Here is a 14,717-nt window from a genome sequence, read left to right on the forward strand (position 1 = left end):
TTATTAGTTTTAAAGGGTCGAATATCTTACAGGTTTTACTAAATTACTTCAATGTTGCTGTGACACGATACGTTTCTAATTTGTATAAAAAACAATCTAAGAACACATAATTTTGTAAATCGTTAATCTTTTTTGTATTAAATCATTTGAATTATTCCACCATTTTAAAATACCATACGATCCAAGACCAGGATGGATAATTTTATGTGAAACTCTCACAACAGACTATCTACACTCTATATGTCTAACAGAGTTTATATCAAAGAAAGTCATTAGCTCTCTACTTTATTAACTTTCATATCAAGACAACTTGAATCTAGATGGCATGTCTCGGGGGATTAATAATCTCGATCTTCGTTTTAATATAAGTTTGAATTTACCTACTAAGTTTATGTAAGTAAGATCAATGGTAATAGAGCAAACCAATATTTATCAAATATATGAAGTACAGTAATTTTAGTACAGTAATAGTAAAATGCGTTGTTGACAATAATAATTATAAATTGTCTAAGGACTTAAGCATTCTATTAAAATAAATGTTATTATCTATTTATCGAAATCAGGATGCTGGAGATAGGACATTGTTTTCCTGAAAGTATTTAAACGAATCACACATTTAATCCAGAAAATATGTCTGTGAAGTAGCTCTGCTCAAACCTTTGTAAGCATACACTGGCTTACAGATGTCACCGCAACGAAAATTCATTGAACATGCGGGTAAAAAATGTAAAGATACTTTCACTCTTTTATTTGTACAGTTTCTTTGTAAATAATAATGTAAATAGAACCATGATAGGCGAAACATTTTGTCATTTGGTAAACATTTTACAATTACTCGCATTAGGGGTATCAATGCAATCCATTAAATTTTATGTGGGCTATGTTTGACAACCTGTTTATTTTTCCGCCTCCAGAGGGTTTAAATGAAAATAAGAAACATTAATGTTTCTTTAATGTTAGTTTTTTTAAATGCAAAACATTATGTTGTTGTTGTGAGATAACATAAAATTAGGAAATATTGCTTAGTAGTGATTGACAATAAGGAGCACCTCTGAATTTACTGATTGATTGGTTGATTGGTTGATTGATTGATTAATTGATTGATTAATTGAACTAGCTGTTCTTCTTGCCTCTCAATTAATTTAGTGTATTCGTTAAAACTGACAAAAAGTACAAAAATATATTACGAGTATATAGACTACAAGTAGAGCATACTCAGACGATCTACAGGAAATATAGAAGTAACAAGACAATATCGGTATTCAACATTGGCAAATAATAATTCAATAACAGTTTCTAAAAATTTATTTTGAGATAAATTTTATCTCATTTTTCAAATGTAATAGATTTAATATTTATGTTATTACAGAAAGTAGGCCTAGTAAAGAAGCTCTTCTGTTGGTTTTTTGTGGGATTCCACGTAGAAACAAAATTAGTTATTGAAAAGTAATAGAGGTACATCGATAAATTTATAAATTGCAAATAGTTACAATCAAACTCTAGCGTTAAATCGGTTTAAACTACATCAATGGTTTAAACTTAGACAAAGTGCGAACCAATCAAGCAAAATTAAATTATGTTCCTATATGATTTATCCCCATGGTGTAGCTAATGCATATGACGCCTATCATAGTAGATAGATGATTAATTAATTAACTATACAGGTTATGTGCATAGAAGTGATTGCTAATACCTACATGTTCTACTCCTTGTAAACGTTTGATATAGCAGTGCCAACAGTTCCCAGTCTTCTTAAATCAGTTCAAGGATATGTTGACTTAACACCCGACTAATATGTAGTTAGTAAATACTCTACTGATACTTTTGCTATACAACTACGGCCGATATCCTCCAATAGGTAGAAAACACGAGGCGGACCAAAGGTAAATCCACTTTTATGCCACTACGTGCATTGAAAAAGCTAAGATTTCAAAGTCAGAGCCAATAAAACTCAGCACCAAATAAAACTATAGCTGAACCTGATTAGTCAAAAGACAAAACTGATATAATCCTCCTGCTTACGAAAGGGTTAATAAATAAAACTAATATCTTTCGGGGAATTTTAACATCAAGACCTTTCATTCAATTATTCGGTTCACATCAAAACAAAACTTAGTGTAATAAGTGTTTCAACTAAGTTTTGGCACGTTGCATACAATTGCTAAACCTAATCTATTTACAAAGGGCCTAAAGCATCGCATTGTTAAATCGCTATGCTGCAGATGTCAAATCCAATACTGTTCTTCATCAGTAACTGTATGTGGACCCTGTATGTGGTACCTTGACGAGGTATACGACTATACGAGGTTTACACGTCCAGAGTAACAATACAACGCTTTCGACAGATATGGCTCGACGTAGATAGATATTTTTAACAAAAAGGAAATTTTCTGCGGTTTGTAGTGATGGTGGTATGCTCTTTTTGGTGCCTCTCACTACTCACTGAACTTGCACTGAAATTAACATCAGTGTTGAGTAATGTGTATAATGAAACTTACAAGGTTTTTAGAAAATTATACATGTGGATAAATAATTAATATTAATGATTATAAGCTAAGCCAATGTCCACCCATGTATAGGACCCTTTATCAACTGACTCAAGTTATACTATAATATTCTTCCGTAACATAACGTCTTTATCAGAAAATGGTTTAAGTAACTTGTTGAATTTTAAATACGCAGCTATGGTTGTTAATTAAGTATACGCATAATAAACACTCTCATAGTCATGTGGGTAGTTGAGTACTTAGGTGGGTGAAGTAGGGATACAGCAGGGGTCCCGTAAAAAATTGAAGGTTATAGGTTCGTTTCCAACAGAGTTTGATTCTAGAATGAAGATGAAGATGACACCAGGCATTGAGCTAACAACCAATCGAACAAAACTTAAACGTTAAATAGTAACAAGACCAAGGATTGGACAGTTTAAGTTATCGTATTTACGGACACACACACAAATGTATGTAAGCAAATAAAAAATCAAATATAAAATGGAAGAAGGCAACTGATATCATGTAAGTTTAGCGGCTTATGTAACTGTGAATCATATAATATTTCCTTTGTAGAAAGACAACCACGAGTCATCTGTAAGCAGCATTCGCATCTACTGCATTAGCGAGAGGAGATGCTGAGCACGAGACAAGATGCCACATCAAAGAAGACGTGTTCTCAAATGAATCTCAAAGACAAGTCTGCAATCAGCGTGCGGGAATTAATACTTTACACAACACACCACTCCGAGATGTCGTGTCTAATACACATGAGAAAGTGATGTATATGTTTCACAATTTATATATTAACAAGGCTACAAATGTTATATTATTTTGATAGAACCTAATGGTACATTTAAAAACCACAGTTTTTACACAATTTAAATTTTGAAAATGCAGAGATTTACATCATGTAAATGTAGATTAAATTTTAATCATACTTATAATATTATAAATGTGGAAGTCACGCTTCAGGTTGGATTGAGCTGAAATTTGGCATGACTATAGCTCACATTCCCGATTAACAGATATGCATATTCTCATCTCAAAGATTCTTTCAGGCTCCGCCCCAGTGGCTCTGTGATTTCACATGTTAAACTTTTGGATGTTCACATTTAAAAATTGAATTAAATAATTTTGTCAGCTGATTCAACTAAAAAAGTTCGTTCTATGATATTCAATAGCATTGAAAAGTTGAAGGCTTACCAACTTTTTTTTTTCATTATGATGACAGCAACAAATTTGAAGTAAGCGGCGTCAAAAATCTTTGATACACAATGAGAGCTGTGAAATAAGAATTGTTTACAGCTATGTTTATGTTTTTAATTTAATAAATAATTCGTGATATTGTGCGAATGTTTGATGGTTTACTTTTTCTATTGTTTAGGTGCAGTGGTAGAACAGTATGGCTATGGTAGACGTGTAATAATATGTATGGCATACCGTAATGAACCAAATTTTCTCATACCTTATCCTCCCCATTGCAAAAGGAAATCACTGCAATACGCATTTTATGCTTATACTCAAACCCCGTACCTAAGATACGTATTTTAAAGACACCTCTTTACAATTCTAATTATTAACTATAAAGCAATGCACAATTAATAATTAACACGTATTGTGCTAACATGTTTTTGTTGGTAAAATTGAATCATTTAGCCCGGATGCATTTAAATAGTTATATCTGTTATCTTGAAAAACTAATATTTAATAATAAAAAATATATTTTTTGTAATATTGTAGAAACTTTATTTATGTAAATCCTTAGGGTGTTATTTTTTATATACGATCAATAGTAGTACAGTAATATTACCATTATTAAACTTGACAAAAGAATAGTGTTTATTTCATCGTGAAAATGTGTGTTTATAATTCATCCAGAATTCGTTGTTATTTTTATAAGATTTTTATGGCAGATAAAGAATAGAACCTAGTGTTGAAATAGGAAAAATGACAATAAATGTTTAGATGAAAATCAGTAAAATTGCAAACTTATATATGAAATAAAAGAAACTGAGGAAGTAACAAAATTTACCGTGGGTTGGTAGCAGATGTTCCAATTAGGATAAAGTGATTTCTCTCTTCTGGGAATCCAAGTTCCCTTTCTAACTAATCCTGCATTGAGATGCTTTGCAATTGATTGAGGTTAACACCTGACATTCCAGCGAAGTGTGAGGGGAGTGGAATTTGTAGGCCATTAGTAAACCATAATTAGAATTCCGTAATTTGAAATTATTATTATTACTAACCGTTATACATACAAGCATCAAGGATAAAATATTTTCTTTTGAAATATTTTATATTTTTTAGTTATTTAAATCTATATACTAAAAATAGTAAAAATACTTGTAATATTTCACAATATTTGTGTATAACAAAGATATATAAATGTGTTGATATTTTTTATTAATTATATTTTACTATGTGAATAGTGCACAAATCATTTTACAAAAATTATATCTTCTATAAAACTTATTGTGTTAGCCTCCTAACATGCCTTACAAAGACTTAGTATTGTTTAGCAGTACTAAATTAGCAGTTTTATTCCATAATGTTCCCTTTTTACTTTTAAATTATTTCATTTTATATACCAGTGACATTGTATAAAGGTTTTTATAAACGTGTGCAATTTTTTGTTGAATAAGCCATTCATTTATTTATATTAATGTGTGAAATTCAGTACAATAGGATTGAAATTCAAGTTATAATCAAACTATAGATATAAAATAATCTTAAAATAAACTTGTAACAGACTGGTGTGTTCGATAAATAAACGATAACAGTTTGAAAACATTATGGTACCATAATGGTAATATGTTACAGTGCAGGAAAAACAACCAAATTGTATATGGAAAACACTAAGTCTTATTGTTTATAAGATATAATGTAGGGTTCTAAGAAGAAACAATAGACTGCAATCTATAAAAATAATAAATCGTAAACAGGATTTTATGATTCTGTTTTTACTCTTAATTTTCAGTCGCGTCAATGACGTACTTAGAAATCAGAAACTTGTTCAATGGCGAACAACTCAAATAGTCACTCGAAATGTATTCAGAAAGTTTTTTGGAGGAAATAAAATGAACCAGCTACGAGGAGAAGTCACAACTCAGAAACTCAAGTGCCGTAATAAGCCGCTAGCGTTTGTGTTGTCAATTACAGAAGTCGAAGTTAAACAAAATTACAACCCGACATCTGCAACCAAGGAACACCAAACACCTTAACCGTTACTTCTATTCAACCAAGGCTCTTACGTTTCTTTCTAATGTTATCATTGTTAAACAAATATTTTTTGTACCTAGTTTTACTTTTTCAAGTTTTTTGGACTGCCATTCTTGTATTAACCATACAAGAAACAATAGTTATCGTAATTTATTTACAAAATCATAAATAATGTTTATCAAACGATGGACTTGATATTAACTATAGTTAGAGTATGTCTGCCAAATAAATAGATTTTTTGCAAAAGGTTTTGAAATATATCTTGAATTGTTTATATAGCTAAACAAGTTTTCCATGAAGCACAGGTTTTACATGGGTCAAGAGCAAACAGTTCTTTGAATAGTTTTTCTAAAGTATTTGTTTTTCCATTGAGGCAAGGCAATGTTTTCTTTTGACCATACTCTATTCGCTTTAGTGGCTTCAGTACTTTCGTAAATGTGGTCAATCAACCTGGCTGTGAGGTACGAAGAATCGCAGTTATAGCTGCTAGGTCAATGATTTACCACTACAATAGGTTTTTTTCTGAGAATCTAAACTGATTGAACGATGTAATTAAACCCCCTAAAGTTTGTTTAAGATTTAGTTATGAAGGTTGTTTTGTAAATGGTCTTTTTGTGTTACGCTTGTTCCTCCATACACATTTCGTCAGAGGTCTCGTGTCAGTATCACATCAGTAGTGGATCGATCCCCGCGCTGAGAGCTTAGATGGCTTCCCAAGTCAATCATGAGAGCTGCAATGTTACACCTTCCTACCTCAGGCCGAAGCGAAGACTTTTCCCGACATCATCTTAGGTAAAATATTAAAACATAAAATCAAACAATATTTCAATGCCTTAAAACCAAGAAAGTGTTATTTTAAAAACTAATATAGTGAAACTTTGACAAAAGAATGTTTCCGTAAATTATCGTTTGGAAAAATTAATTACAGTTCCTACTTATAACTTTAAAGGGATAACTATACGGTATTTGTAAACTTAAGCTACTCATGAAATTTTTAAAACTTTTTTTATTTATATGGCTAAACTAAGCAATTCTAAGGACTTTATACCTCTGGGACTTTGGGGCGAACACCGGTTTCACCCCGATATTCTTATTTTAAGGTTGCCTTATTTGGGGAAGTGAGGATGGTAGGTCGGCCTTCATGTGAATTTTGGGATGTAATAAGTGTTTTGAAGTTAGGTTATATTAGGAAGGCAAAGGTTAGGTTAAAAGGAACCGAATTGTTAGTTTATGTTACCTTCAGTCTGTTTATAACAATCATACTGCGTAAGACACTGCAAAATACTATTTCCAAATGGTTGCATTTTTCACTAGAATTTTGCAGTGTTTTCGCACCTATGCTCTACCTTACCTAATCTAACCTACCTAAAGTACTTAATGCAGTCACGAATTTTCATCAAGGCCGGCCTACTGTCGTAACATGGCTATTCTGACATCAAAATAAATTTGCTAATTTTATAGAAGTTTGATTAGGTTATTTTAGGTTTGGTCTGGTAAGGTTAGTTTAGGTTTGATCAGGTTAAGTTCGGTTCGGTTCAGTTAGCGGTTGTAGGCAGTTTTAACACTAAGGGTACTTGTTTAGATTTAAATACATTCACAACCTACTTAAATTAACATAAATTTAAAAAAATCGCGTTTTCGGCCGAACCGTTACCATTTTTGGCAACCTTAAAACGGCCAGGGTAAATAGTACTTAGAGTTGCCTAATTTAGCCAAATAAACACAAGTTTTGTAAAAATCGCGTGAAGACCGAGCGGTTTAAGTTCATAATTAACAAACCACCAGATAAGTAAACTATTCTGAAATGATTCTAACAAAAGTTAATATTTAGAAACACCGTAAACATTCATGACTGTCACATTCAATAAAGATGAAAAACAACACTGAAAAATAAATAAACAATAACGTTGGGAATTCGACATGGATATGGAACAATCCCCGCAAAAAATTATAAAACAACAAAATAGTAGGAGGTGGTTTCCCATCATGTTTTGACAGTTTTCCAATACTTGGTCAGTGATGATTGAAAACCGATCCTCGTTATAACGCCACTCGTTAACACTCCAACACGAAATATTTCCCTCCGAATCCATACGAATGACAGCTATGTCTGTAAATTGTCTGGCTTAGCTGCAACGTAATGTGTCGAGTCTACCACGCCCTGACTGTCATATTGTCATATACAGTAGATTAGGTCTGTCTTTGTCTTTATCTATTTGTTGAATTTCAGGATAATCTCCTAACACGTTTGTTCCTAATTATACTGTGATACCATTTAAGGAATAATTCCCCAAAAATATTTAATTTTCGTCTTTATAGAGCTTTTAGTGACCCTTGATGAACAAGGCAAAGATTGTTCGAAACAACAATATGGTTTTTATGTTATTTAATCTATGTTGTAGCTATTAATCTTAAGCGACATATTTTCTTTGAAATACATTCTTCCGGGAATGAGGTCAAGTTTTTTGGGATATTTTTAATGTTTGGACATATAACTGTGCAGATGTAAAATGCACATTGAAGATAGTCCAACCAATATTAATATTACATAATGTTTTTATATTGAAGTTAGGCAAATGAAGCTGTTCCGATTAAATGTTCTTGAATCGCTTTGAATTTCACAGCACGAGGTATCCAAGAAGTAAATTTTATAAAATACTTGATTCAAAACAAGATAACTCTCCATTTGCACTGGAGAGGATTGTAGATATAACGTTTTTATAAGAAAGACACCAGAAGAGGTTCGTATTAAAGTTGTGTTGTGTCTAAAATCCTGAAAATACAAATGTTTACTCAATTTATTATTTCACGTAATATGCCATAAAAAAGATTATGTGAATTGCAACCATAATTTACTCGTAAAAATACACGAAAAAGGTAGTAGAAATTAAAACATGACTTTAAATAATTAATAAACTATGTTCCATTTTTTCCTTTAATATTTCTGAATTTTTCTCTAGGTAATCTTTAATATTGTTTTTAAAAGAAGTAGGCTACTAAAATCTAAATGAATCACGATATGAAGAACAAAGGGATTTATTTAGCATAAATACAAACTAAGCTAATTAGTTGAACCAATTAACTGAACAAGAAAAAAGTAGCATCATAAATGCTTTATTGGGGTAAATACTACTTTAACGTTTTCCAACAAAATATTTCAAAATGCATCCAGGTAACGAATGACGAAATAACTGCGATGGCAGATAACTAGCACCAGCATATTGCGAGTTGTTGTTCCTGTTGGGTTGTTCTGATGAAATAACGCAGATCCTGCAACAGGATATCCTTGTTCGCTGTTTGTTTGCAGATATTTCAATTAATTTAACAATTGCATCCCAACTATATTTCAGTTGCAAATAAAAATTGACATGTAGACACACAAATCGTACTGGTTGGATCAACTACGGTTGATACAAAATATTTACCACAGAATTGTATACTCTATGATAACGAACACTAAAAGTTCACGTCACTAAGCACATTTCTCTCTTCAGAACACGATATCGTATTTTTTTTTACTATGGTGTGAATTTTAGCCCACTGAAAATTCACTCACTTTTTTCATTACTGTGGTTGAATAAAAAAGAAATTCAATATCCGGAATAGCCTACAAGTGCAACTGCGTCAATCATTTTCTGACAGGTTTCCAATTCCAATAGAAATGAAATCACCTATTGTAAAGTCCTGGCGACCATTTATACTTGTTATTCCAAAAATTAATATTTCCCCCCAACGGCTGTCGTTCAGCCAAACTCCACCTGAGCGGTTGAGCTTTGATAAATTAGTTAGTTATGGTAGCTATATGTTATTAATCATAGTTTTTGACCTAGCATATTATTATGTGTAACTCAAAAGCCGAAAGCTTTATAAAAAATTAAATTTAATAACAATTCTCAGAGTGTAAAAAAAATTCAATAATATAATCTGAGTATGGGTGCAAACGTCATCGATGAGTTCTATAACACTACATTCTTAAACGCCTAATATAAGGTATGCTATAATAGGCATACTATAATTCATGAAATGTATCCATATAACATTTAGATGACTATACGTATGTGTTTGTATATTATGCAATGTTCAATTCATAACTTGAATACAGCTGCATTACACACATTAATATGTATATTAAATATCTACATTAGAATACCTGGTTAGACGAAGTTAATACGTTTACTTTGTCAACTAATATACAGTATAATATTAAAACTTTTAGAAATGCAATTCTAATTTTGAAATCCTGATATACGGAAAAACTAAAAAGTAACTTGAACTCATCTTAATTTTTTAACTATTTGAGCTATTTTAATTCAGATTGCGCAAACCTTTTTAGATATGAAGGGCTACAATTACTATGGTTAATAACAAAAAAAACTTTAACTTTAAGGGTAGTGGTGACAGGGAGTAGCTTGACTCTAGTCGACTTTCATATCATTTAACAGGTTTTGATGAAACCAAACAATTGACTTAAAAAGTAATACAAATAGGACCAGTCACAACAAAATGGCGCCCTAAAATGCCACGCAGGTCTTATTAACAATGATCAAAACTAAAAAAATTGCCTTGACGAAAATTGCAAATTCGTTAAAAAATATTTTTTTACTATCACAGTACAGTGCTGTTTTATTATTATTTTATTAGGCGGGTTATTAAAAGCAATTTTTAGATGGGCGTCTTTTTTATTTTTAGTTAAGGAGGAGGGGGAGGGGTTGCAAGTTAGTTCTCAGTTTAGAGTTTATTCATCCCTAAATAATAATAAAAGTGTATACGTTTATACACTCATAAATGAAGTGGAAAATCGACTTACTCACTTCTTCTAAACCCGTATTTAAATTTAATGTAGAAGATGATGCTATTTTGTTAAACGATCTCGCACTGAAATAGATAAGTTCACCCCCTTGGCTCAGGTCTCAGACTTCGTTTGTTGAGGGCTGATACTGGTGGTTTTAGGGTCCTTCCAGTTATACATATTCTTTGGTGGTTTTAGGGTCCATCCAATTACATAGATTCACCGGTGGTTTTAGGGTCCTTCCAGTTATACATATTCTTTGGTGATTTTAGGGTCCATCCAATTTATACATATTCACCGGTGGTTTTAGGGTCCATCCAATTATACATATTCACCGGGGGTTTTAGGATCCATCCAGTTATACATATTCACCAGTGGTTTAGGGTCAATCCAATTATACATATTCACCGGTGGTTTTAGGGTCCTTCCATTTATAAATATTCACCGGTGGTTTTAGGGTCAATCCAATTATACATACTCACCGGTGGTTTTAGGGCCCTTCCAGTTATACAAATTCTTTGGTGATTTTAGGGTCCATCCAATTCATACATATTCACCGGTGATTTTAGGGTCCATCCAATTTATACATATTCACCGGTGGTTTTAGGGTCCATCCAATTTATACATATTCACCGGTGGTTTTAAGGTCCATCCAATTATACATATTCACCGGTGGTTTTAGGGTCCATCCAATTTATACATATTCACCGGTGGTTTTAGGGTCCATCCAATTATACATATTCACCGGTGGTTTTAGGGTCCATCCAATTATACATATTCACCGGTGGTTTTAGGGTCCATCCAATTTATACATATTCACCGGTGGTTTTAGGATCCATCCAGTTATACAGATTCACCAGTGGTTTTAGGGTCAATCCAATTTTTACTGATTCACCGGTGGTTTTACAGTCAATCCAATTATACATATTCACCGGTGGTTTTAGGGTCAATCCAATCATATAGATTCACCGGTGGTTTTACGGTCAATCCAATTATACATATTCACCGGTGGTTTTAGGGTCAATCCAAATATATGGATTCACCGGTGGTTTTAGGGTCCTTCCAGTTATACATATTCTTTGGTGATTTTAGGGTCCATCCAATTTATACATATTCACCAGTGATTTTAGTGTCCATCTAATTTTTACTGATTCACCGGTGTTTTTTTTTTTAATGTCCATCCAATTTTTACAGATTCACCTGTTGTTTTAGGGTCCGTCAAATTACACAGATTCTTACAGTCCTCGTAACGCCCCGGGACAGCCACGTAAACAAAACACGAATATAGACGGTACTAGCACAGCTATAAGGCAATCACCTTAACCCTATTTTTTGTGCCTGTTAAGAGGATTATTTAATCTGATATTTTGAAGACCAGTGAACCATCATTTAATCCTAATGTGGCCGATAGGTAAACCACAACACAGTAGAAATAAAATAGCTACCACTCTTGATTAGGGAGTGGTCGAGAAGGATAACAATAGAACTGATTATTCTGCTAGTAGGCTTATTATTTGGATTTTGCGATTTTTCTATTTATTATTCGATGCCAAATACATCGCTATGAATGTTAAAAACAGACTTTTGGTACGTAGTACAATACAGACGCTTAAAATGTATTTCATGTTAACTATGAATTCGGATATTGAAGATATCATTTTAAATATTAGATTCGCTGATAAAACACCCTTAAAAGATTATAATTTACTCTGGAATTCGCATAATTCATATAATCATTTCAAATCCCAACATTGTAAAAAGGGTTAGTTCAAATTTAAAATGACTGCTAACGCATTTTCTCATTAGGTATGTAATCGTGGCTGGTTATATGGCTATATGGCTAGTGATGTTTGGGTTCAGTACAGGGATCGTGATCGCAGTATATCAGGCACCGGATGGCATCAAGCCCCAGATCGAAGGCTAAGCCATGACACGGCCCCGAGTTGGCTTCCAAAGTCAATCTGATCTGATTTATGGGTTCATATAGTCCACCTATTGCGAGTTTACATTGTGAATTAATAACCTAAATCATAAATGGAATTAAAAAAATATAAATACACATTAACAATATTATTTACTTGGAATAAAATACGATATTTGTATTGCAATAGTATACCATGTAAAAAATCTTAAGAAGTTAAAACATAGCTGAAACTTTAACATTACCAAACTGATGAATCACAGAAACACAAAACATTCCAGCAAATCGTACCCAAGCAGGTTATTACTTGTACACAATTTCCAAGGAACATACTCCACTATTTCAATAATTGTTCAATATTTCATATTGTGAAAAATGTAATACAAACATTCAAAATGTTTCATGAAACAATAAACATATTCACCACCGTTGTCGATACAAAGGAATTATATGTGAACAAAGCATCAATTATCAAAACAAACACGGTGCAGTAGCAGCAATCGCATTAGTTACAGATGACCGGTGCAGTAAAACATTGACCATTCGTTAGACCTTATCTAATTTACTGATCAGTTATAATAACCAAATTGGATTTTAGTTGAATATCAATACACTTGTGTAATCCACTTATCGCCATTGTTGTTTTACATGGTGTATGAGTTTAAGCATTATATCGACGAAAACGTGGTGTTTTGAAATTATTTTTAACGGTGCAAAATCTTTTTGCTGTTATGATAGGCTAGGAGATGATGAACTAACTCATAATAAATGGAAAATGGGTGGGATATATAATTTGTTGAGAAAGGTACTTTGGTAATAGATATGAAGGCACCAAGCAAAGTACGTATGGTAACTCTTACAGGTATAGGCCAATCTCCTGCGCAAGAATAGTTAGCAAATATCAACACTCTCCGTACTTAAAAAAAAATTGGTGTACTATACAATCTAAATATATAAAAGCCAAAGCCCTCACTGACTGACTCACTCACTCACTCATCACTAATTCTCCCACTTCCCATTTACCTAGGAGGCTGAAATTTGGTGCACAGATTCTTTAGGCATTATATAGGAAAACTAAGTTGTTTTAATTCTGATCGGACTCTCGGGCTCCGCCCCAGAGGCTCTAGAGTTACCCATGTTAACCTTATGATTTTTCATATTTAAATGGAATTAATAAGTGGTGTACTATACAATAGTAAATATATATGGGATTATAATATATTGTTAAAAGGTTTATTCGGTGTTATATTACATGGCTGTGTTATAAAAACAAGCATTAATTTTTTTAGTTTGAATTCTTTAAGTACTTAAGAATTTCGTGTAGCTAGAAATCCTAATGTAGAGGTGAAGAAACTGTGATGTGATAGGTAAGGAGCCGAGTATAAACAGAATGTCGGGACCTGAATTCAAGTGGACCAAGTCATCATTATTTCAAGAGTCCTCATTGATTCAGTGTTCCGCCTACTCTCACCTTTCTCCCTCCACAGACAAATCCACCCTCTCTCCTGCTTACAACCCTTGCACGACATGCAGCGATGCACACGGAGCGCATCGGGCTGTTGTTATAAATAAACTAGTATATATATTCCCAGTATGCTTTACTCTTCACCACACATTCATATGAACATATCATTTTATGATCCATCGACAATACGACATGTTTCAGTAAGTAGGTAACGTGATAAATTTTGATAGTGACAAAATCAAATACACTTTGTGGGCTGCGGGCTACTACTTGCGAATCATTGGCTAACCTGACTGGTGAGAGATTTTTAGTAAATATTTGGTTTTATATTAGCATTAAATAAGATTGTTTTCATAAGCAATATTTCAGGTCGAAATTAGAAGAATTATGTTATTAAGTTTTAGGAAAGTAGTAGACCTTTATTAAAACGTTTATCTGATAAATATAAGTGTCCAATTATACTTGGTATAACCTAAACCCGCATATACCGTAAAAGATCTTTCTGTAATTCCCTTACAAATATATCTTCGCATAAACAAATCGATCATAGAGTAAGAAGGTGTGAATAGTGTATTTGAATTCCTAAAAATATATGTGATAATTTCAAGCTAGTTATCACTATCATATTATCAATTTTATCTTAATTAAATTTCAAATGTCCTGTTAAAATCTCTGAGGACACCGACAAAGTTTTATATACTGTTTAAAACTACAGAATGTCTATATCTCAAAGGTTATTATTAGAACTAAATAGAAACTATGATAGCTAATAATTGTAAACATTAAAGGGAAGTGACGCATACTGATTCAATTTATATAAACAAACGATTGCAA

General features: G+C 32.5%; 1 protein-coding gene across 3 annotated transcripts in view; it reads right to left on the reverse strand.

The window, feature by feature from the left end:
- Window positions 1-14,717, reverse strand: part of LOC128985943 (complexin) — a 590,501-nt gene that overhangs the window by 205,468 nt on the left and 370,316 nt on the right. The gene's annotated exons all lie outside the window — the stretch shown is intronic.

The sequence above is a fragment of the Macrosteles quadrilineatus genome, unplaced genomic scaffold, assembly GCF_028750875.1.
Source record: "Macrosteles quadrilineatus isolate MER2022 unplaced genomic scaffold, UCM_ALF_1.0 Scaffold_2__2_contigs__length_208266976, whole genome shotgun sequence".
Taxonomy (NCBI): domain Eukaryota; kingdom Metazoa; phylum Arthropoda; class Insecta; order Hemiptera; family Cicadellidae; genus Macrosteles; species Macrosteles quadrilineatus.